Source organism: Dipodomys spectabilis, unplaced genomic scaffold (genome assembly GCF_019054845.1).
Source record: "Dipodomys spectabilis isolate Male_0828 unplaced genomic scaffold, ASM1905484v1 ptg000312l, whole genome shotgun sequence".
NCBI classification, from domain to species: Eukaryota; Metazoa; Chordata; class Mammalia; order Rodentia; family Heteromyidae; genus Dipodomys; species Dipodomys spectabilis.
The window spans coordinates 2701538-2709455 of NW_024870989.1; positions in this window are offsets into that span (position 1 = coordinate 2701538).

A 7918-nucleotide genomic window follows, 5' to 3' on the forward strand; every position below is an offset into this window, starting at 1 on the left:
CAAGACCCTTCTATCTGCTGCCTGCAGGAGTCACATCTTGCCCGTAAAAACAAACACATTTTCAATGTTAAAGGCTGGAACAAAATCTACCAAGCAAACGGCCCCCATAAACAGGCGGGAGTTGCAATCTTAATATCAGATAAAATAGACTTCAAATTAAAATTCGTGAGAAGAGATAAAGAAGGTCGCTACATACTAATTAAAGGATCTCTCCTTCAGGAGGATATTACAATTCTAAATATCTATTCGCCAAACAATGGAGCACCCAAATTTATCAAAGAAACACTACTTTCCCTCAAATCCCATATAGATCCAAAGACATTAATTGTTGGGGATTTTAACACACCACTCTCCCCACTAGATAGATCAACTCGGCAAAAACTCAACAGAGAAACCGCAGATCTAAACAGCTGCATAGATCAACTAGACTTAACAGACATCTACCGAACATTTCACCCAGCAGCATCAGAATACACGTTTTTCTCAGCAGCACATGGAACGTTTTCTAAAATAGACCACATTTTAGGCCACAAAGCAAACTTGTCTAAATTCAGAAACATTGAAGTTATACCTTGCATTCTCTCTGACCACAAGGGAATAAAATTAGAACTCAACACCAAAAGCCACCAAAGAAAGTCCAGTATCACATGGAGGCTGAACAACACACTGCTGAATCAACTAGACTTAACAGACATCTACCGAACATTTCACCCAGCAGCATCAGAATACACGTTTTTCTCAGCAGCACATGGAACGTTTTCTAAAATAGACCACATTTTAGGCCACAAAGCAAACTTGTCTAAATTCAGAAACATTGAAGTTATACCTTGCATTCTCTCTGACCACAAGGGAATAAAATTAGAACTCAACACCAAAAGCCACCAAAGAAAGTCCGGTATCACATGGAGGCTGAACAACACACTGCTGAATCATGAGTGGGTCATGGAAGACATTAGAAAGGAAATTCAAATGTTCATGCTATTCAACAAAAATGAACTCACAAAATACCAGCACCTCTGGGACACAGCAAAGGCAGTACTCAGAGGCAAGTTTATAGCTCTGAGCTCCTACATCAACAAATTGGAGAGATCTGAAACTAACAATCTAATGACACATCTAAACCTCCTTGAAAAAGAGCAGCAAGATAAACCCCAATCCAGTAGATGGAAAGAAATAATCAAAATTAAATCAGAATTAAATGAATTAGAATCCGAAAAAACTATAGAAAGAATCAACAAAACAAAGAGTTGGTTCTTCGAAAAACTTAACAAAATTGACAGACCCTTAGCAAATCTAATCAGAAAAAGAAGAGAACACACCCAAATTAATAAACTCAGAGATGAGAATGGAAACATCACCACGGAAACAACCAAGATTCAGAACATTATAAGGGAATACTTCTCAAAACTTTATGCTAATAAGTTTGAGAACTTGACAGAAATGGACCTCTTCCTAGCAAATATTGACATGCCAAAACTAAACCAAGATGAGTTAAACGATCTTAACAGGCCCATATCAAGCACTGAAATAGAAACAGCAATAAGAGCCCTCCCAGCTAAGAAAAGTCAAGGACCAGATGGTTTTACAGCGGAATTTTACAAGGCCTTCAAAGCAGAGCTCACACCAATTCTCCTCCAACTCTTCAATGAAATCGAAAGAGAAAGCTCACTACCGAACACATTCTATGAAGCCATCATAACCCTCATCCCAAAACCAGGCAGGGACTCATCAAAGAAAGAGAACTATAGACCCATTTCTTTGATGAACATTGATGCAAAACTTCTCAACAAAATTTTGGCCAACCGACTTCAACAATTCATCCAAAAAATCATACACCACAATCAAACAGGATTCATTTCAGGGATGCAAAGCTGGTTCAATATACGCAAATCAATTAATATTATTCATCACATCAACAGGAGCAAGAATAAGAACCACATGGTTATCTCAATAGACGCAGAAAAAGCATTCGACAAGATCCAACACCCTTTTATGATGAAGGTTTTGGAAAAATTAGGAATCCATGGAACATTCCTCAATACAATAAAGGCTGTATATGACAAACCTACAGCCAGCATTATACTCAATGGTGAAAAACTAAAGCCATTTCCTCTTAACTCAGGAACAAGACAAGGATGGCCCACTCTCTCCACTTCTCTTCAATCTAGTATTAGAATGCCTAGCTACAGCAATAAGACAAGATGCAGACATAAAGGGGATCCAAATAGGGAAAGAAGAAATAAAACTCTCCCTCTTTGCAGATGACATGATCTTGTATTTAAAGAATCCCATAGAGTCCACTCCCAAATTACTCAAGCTGATTCAAAACTTTGGCAAAGTAGCAGGTTATAAAATTAACCCCCAAAAATCAATGGCTTTTCTGTATGCCAACAATGAGAAAAGTGTGGCTGAAATTAGGAAAGCAACTCCATTTGTAATAGCCCCACAAAAAATAAAATACCTAGGAATTAACTTAACTAAAGAAGTGAAGGACCTCTATGATGAAAACTTTAAAATCTTGAAAAAGGAAATCAACACAGAACTTAAAAAATGGCAAAACCTCCCATGCTCCTGGATTGGAAAGATTAACATCGTGAAAATGGCAATACTTCCCAAGGCTATCTACAAATTCAACGCAATACCTATCAAAATTCCAACTTCATTCTTCAAGGAAATAGAAGAGGCAATCCAAAACTTCATATGGAACAATAAAAGACCCCGAATAGCAAAAACGCTCCTCAACGGAAAGAACACTGCTGGAGGAATATCAATACCAAATTTCAAACTCTACTATAAAGCCATAGTAATCAAAACAGCTTGGTATTGGCATAAGAACAGACCTCAGGACCAATGGAATAGAATTGAAAACCCAGAAATGAACCTACAGACCTATAGCCATCTAATCTTCGATAAGGGAGCTAAAACAATAGAATGGAAGACAGACAGCCTCTTCAGTAAATGGTGCTGGCAAAACTGGTTAACTACATGTAGAAAACTAAAGCTAGATCCTTATATATCACCCTGCACCAGAATCAACTCCAAATGGATCAAAGACCTTGAACTCAAAGCAGACACTCTGAAAACATTACAGGATGGAATAGGAGAAACCCTGGGTCTCCTTGGCTCAGGCCGAAATTTTCTGAATAGAGACCCGGAAACACAACAAATCAAAGAAGGGTTGGACAAATGGGATTGCATAAGGTTGCAGAGCTTCTGCAGGGCAAATGACATAGCTAGCAAGATCAATAGAAAGCCCACAGATTGGGAAAAGATCTTTACTAGCCATACAACGGACAAGGGTCTCATATCTAAAATATACTTGGAACTCAAAAAATTAAACCACCCAACAACAAACCCCCAAAGAAACAACTGCTCAATAAGTAAGTGGGGGAAAGACTTAAAGAGAAGCTACTCTGAAGAAGAAAGAATGATGGTCAATAGACACATGAAGAAATGTTCAACATCCCTAGCCATAAAAGAAATGCAAATCAAAACAACATTGAGATATCACCTCACTCCAGTTAGAACAGCAAAAATCAAGAACTCTAACAACAACAGATGCTGGAGGGGATGTGGACAGAAAGGAACCTTACTTCACTGTTGGTGGGAATGTAAACTTGTTCAACCACTTTGGAAAGCAGTATGGAGGTTCCTCAAAAGACTTCACATAGAACTCCCCTATGACCCAGCAATCCCACTTTTGGGCATTTACCCAAATGATCACAAACAAGACCACACTAAAGCTACCAGCACAACTATGTTTATTGCAGCATTATTTACCATAGCTAAGATATGGAACCAACCCAGATGCCCCTCAGTAGATGAATAGATCAAGAAAATGTGGTATATATACAGAATGGAATTCTATGCCTCCATCAGAAAGAATGACATTTCCCCATTTGTTAGGAAATGGAAAGGCTTGGAAAAAATTATATTAAGTGAAGTAAGCCAGGCCCAAAGAAACATAGGTCCCATGGTTTCCCTTATTTGCAATATCTAGTATATGTATGAGTCAAGCAGAAAAAGTCAGATAATGTGATGTTAGGAAAACAAACCCTCAAATATGTATTTTAATGTTTTTGTTTCTTTCATGCATGTGTTTCTAACGCATTTATAAGATTATTTCTTTGTTGCTTTGTATGTCCCTCCCCCACAGTGTAACCCCCGCTTTCACTATATTTGATGTCAGTATAACATGTGGAGGAGACGGGGACAAACAAGTCGTTTAAGGATTCAGGTGGACCTGTTGCAACAATGAGAAGTACAAAATGTCATGTCAAAACCAGCTTTACAATGTCGGTGTGGTGGGGGAGAGGGGGGGTATGACTGGGCGGGAGGGAGGGGGGAGGCTGGGAAGGGAGGTGAAGGGTAAACAAAGGAGGAGGCTGCAATGCTTGTAAGAAATGTATGCATTATCCTGCCCATGTAATTGTAACCCCTCTGTACAGTATGTTCTCAAATAAAATTAAATTAAATTAAAAAAAAAGCATGTACCCCCGGAAAGACAGCACAAAACACCTCATGAAGGTCTCATCACATAGCTGTATCCCACAAGCTGTCATTAGAATTAGGGTGTTTTCATCAGTATCACCATTCTTTCAGAAATATGTCACAAACTGCACCAAGTTCACATCTAATGGTTTAGAGGGGTGGGGTTTTTTGGGGGGGGAGTTAGCCATGGGTATTGCACTCAAGGGTTGGGGCTACTGTCCTAAGATCTTTAGCTCAAGGCTAGAGCTCTAAAACTTTGAGCCACAGCTCAGACTTTTGCAGGCTTCCTGCCAGGGCTGGGTTTTAAACCCACCAGTGTCAGATCTCATCCCCCAGGTATCTTAGATGACAGGGATGAATGAGCCAGCAGCATCTGGTTCCATGGAGCTAGGTGGGTTGCAGTGGTTTACTTCTGGCTAAGTCAGGTTAGATGGTAGTTGTCAGTACCAGACTCCCAGCTTGCTCTGTGATGAGGTATTTGCAATCCTATCCTTATATCATTGTGCTCAGAACATTCTTTTTTTTTTTTTTATGCCAGACAGCACGACTTCCGAATTTTTCTGCGCATGTGGTAGTGAGGAATAGAAACCAGGGCTTTGTATGTACTAGGGGAGCACTCTACACTGAGCCCTAGGAGTGACAAGTATATATACAAATAAATGTGTAGATTGGTAGATAGATAGACAGATAGATGTATATGTATAAAACAAGAGAGATGTCTATATATTATGAAATTGCATATACGATAGTACTACAATTGGCAACTAAATTATTCCTTCCTTTTTTAAGTATCATGTTTGAATACATAATAAAGTAGTAATTGAAAATTAGTTAATGTAGTATAATTGTGTATAATTTTATAATATGAAAATCATACACTAACTACTAATTTAATTGTTACTTTTATAACATTCCATTTTTATGGATGTATCATCAGAATGGGTTTCTTAGAACCTCCCACCATTCATTAGCGGTAGTCCTGGGATTTGACCTCCAGGCCTAAGTTGCCAGTTTTGGCTATGGCTTCCCTAATAGCCCACCAAACATCAGCAATGCAAGGTGCACTTTCTGGGCCTTGTCATTTAGACCCAGGATGGTCACAACACAAAGGAAAAAAATAGTAAAACCACCTCCTTGAACTTCTCAGTTTTATCCTTCTCCTTATTTTTTTTTTTTTTTTGCCAGCCCCAAGATTTGAACTCGGGTCCTAGGATCCCAGGGTCAGCTGTGGCAGAGGTGCCAAGACCTAAATGCTTGGCCAAAAAATAAATAAATAATAAGGCCCTGGCTTGGAATTTGCACCATTTTTCTGGCAGGCCTGGGATTTGAACTCAGGGTCTGGGTAATTCTGTGGCATTGTCCTTAAAACAAGAAATTCAGATCAGGTCCCAGGGCCTGAATTCAAGCCTCAGCACTGGAAAAAATAATATTCACATATGAGATCTATTTACATACATGGGTTTACTGTGTATGACGTTTACTACCCTTATTTATTTAGTATTGTTACACATGTAACACATTTATTACATCATATCACCTAGATTATATTTGCATATGGATTATACATTATACTGAGACCCAGGACTTTCACGCAGAAGGAAAAAAAATGTGTCAAAGTTGGCTTCATCCTCCACGAATAAGTTTTTGGCCATGCTGGGATTTCAACTCATGGCCTACAATGCCCAATCCATAAATGGGGGTCACAGTCTTAACACACCAGCCTCCAGAAAACTGAGTTGCCAGGAAGTTCTGAAGACCATTGATCAAGCCACAGTAGTGCCCAATATATACATTGATAGATATGTATATGTATATGTGTGTATGTGTGTGTGTATATATATATATATATATATATATATATATATATATATATATACTGAAAGAGAGGGAATGTGAGGATATTAAATTATATATATATATAATTACCAATTATTAGTTATTACATTATGCCACCATTTAATGAAGTATCATGGTTGGATACTTATACAAGCATTAATTAAAAATTAGTCAATATCCTTCAATTAGGGAAATCATACCATAGTGCTAGAATGGAAGATATAAATCCAATAATATTTGTGTGGCATTCTAAAATAGAATCATGAATTAACTGCAAATTTAATTATTATTTTTCTAATATTTCATTAACATTCACACAAATAGGAATGAGTTTGTCAGGATCTCCCTCCATTTGTGGGTGACAGTCCTAGCAATCAAACTCCAGGGTAGTTTACTTCAAATGCAAACCATTGGAATGACACAGTGAAGATTTCAGATTGTCATGGTTAAAAAAAGAATAAGAAAAGAAAGCTAGGTGTCAGCGGCTCCTGCCTGTAATCCTAGCTCCTCAGGAGGCTGAGATGTAGAGAATGCCAATTTGAATTCAGCCAGGGCAGGAAAGTAGGTGACATTTATTTCTAAGAGATCACAGGAAAAAAACAAAAACAAAAACAAAACAAAATATGCGTGGGATCGTGACTCAAGTTGCAGAGTACTGCCCTTGAGCAAAAGGAGCTCAGGGACAGGGCCTAGGTTCATAGTTCAACCCCAGACCTGCCCCCCCCCCCCTCCAAAAAAAAAAAAAGGCAGCAGTAACTCCATGTCTCTGTTTATGGATGGATGATATATGAATGATGGGCATTCAGCAGGTTGTCCATGCTCAGCCCACCCAAGCTGGGCAAGCTGGGACAAGCCCTCAGAGTTCCTAGGCTGTAGGAGTGGTCGAAGGTTCTGGATCCATATTCTCTATCCCTCCGTAGTATGTGAGCCTAGACCTCTGGGGCCTGGTGGCTCTCACTCTTTCACCATTCCTCATTGCCGAGTCACAGACTGGTCCCAAATCTCGGCAAAGATATGACATAGTCAGCAATGTCTATGCTGAATGGGGTAAGCCAATAAATCCCACCCTCATAACTCCTGTTACAATTCAGCCTTGGGCTGCGAATGTGGCTTAGCGTTAGAGTGCTTACCTAGCACACACAAAGCCTTGGGTTCTATTCCTCAGTACCATAGAAACAGAGAAAGCCAAAAGTGGCACTGTGGCTAGCCTTGAGCAAAAGAAGCTCAGAAGCAAGCCCAGACCCTGAGTTCAAGCCCCAAGACTGGCAAAAAAAAAGTGAACCTGGTGAGACATATTCTTCTGGGACTCAAGTGGTAAAGTGCTAGCCTTGAATGAAAAAAACTGAGGGACAGAGCCCAGGACCTGAGTTCAAGCCATAGTACCAAGATGCACCCACACACACAGGAAGGTGGTAATGATGAGCTGAGCCAGAACTGGGGGCAGTCCTGAGGCATAGTCATAGTAAACTCTCAAGCTAGATCATGTGGTTTCTCCCTAAGTCCTTCTTGGGCTGAGGGGTCTGGGCCATGGCAGTAAGTTCCAGGGAACCTGCCCCTCCATCCGTGCATGGGGCCACAGGACCTAGGGAAA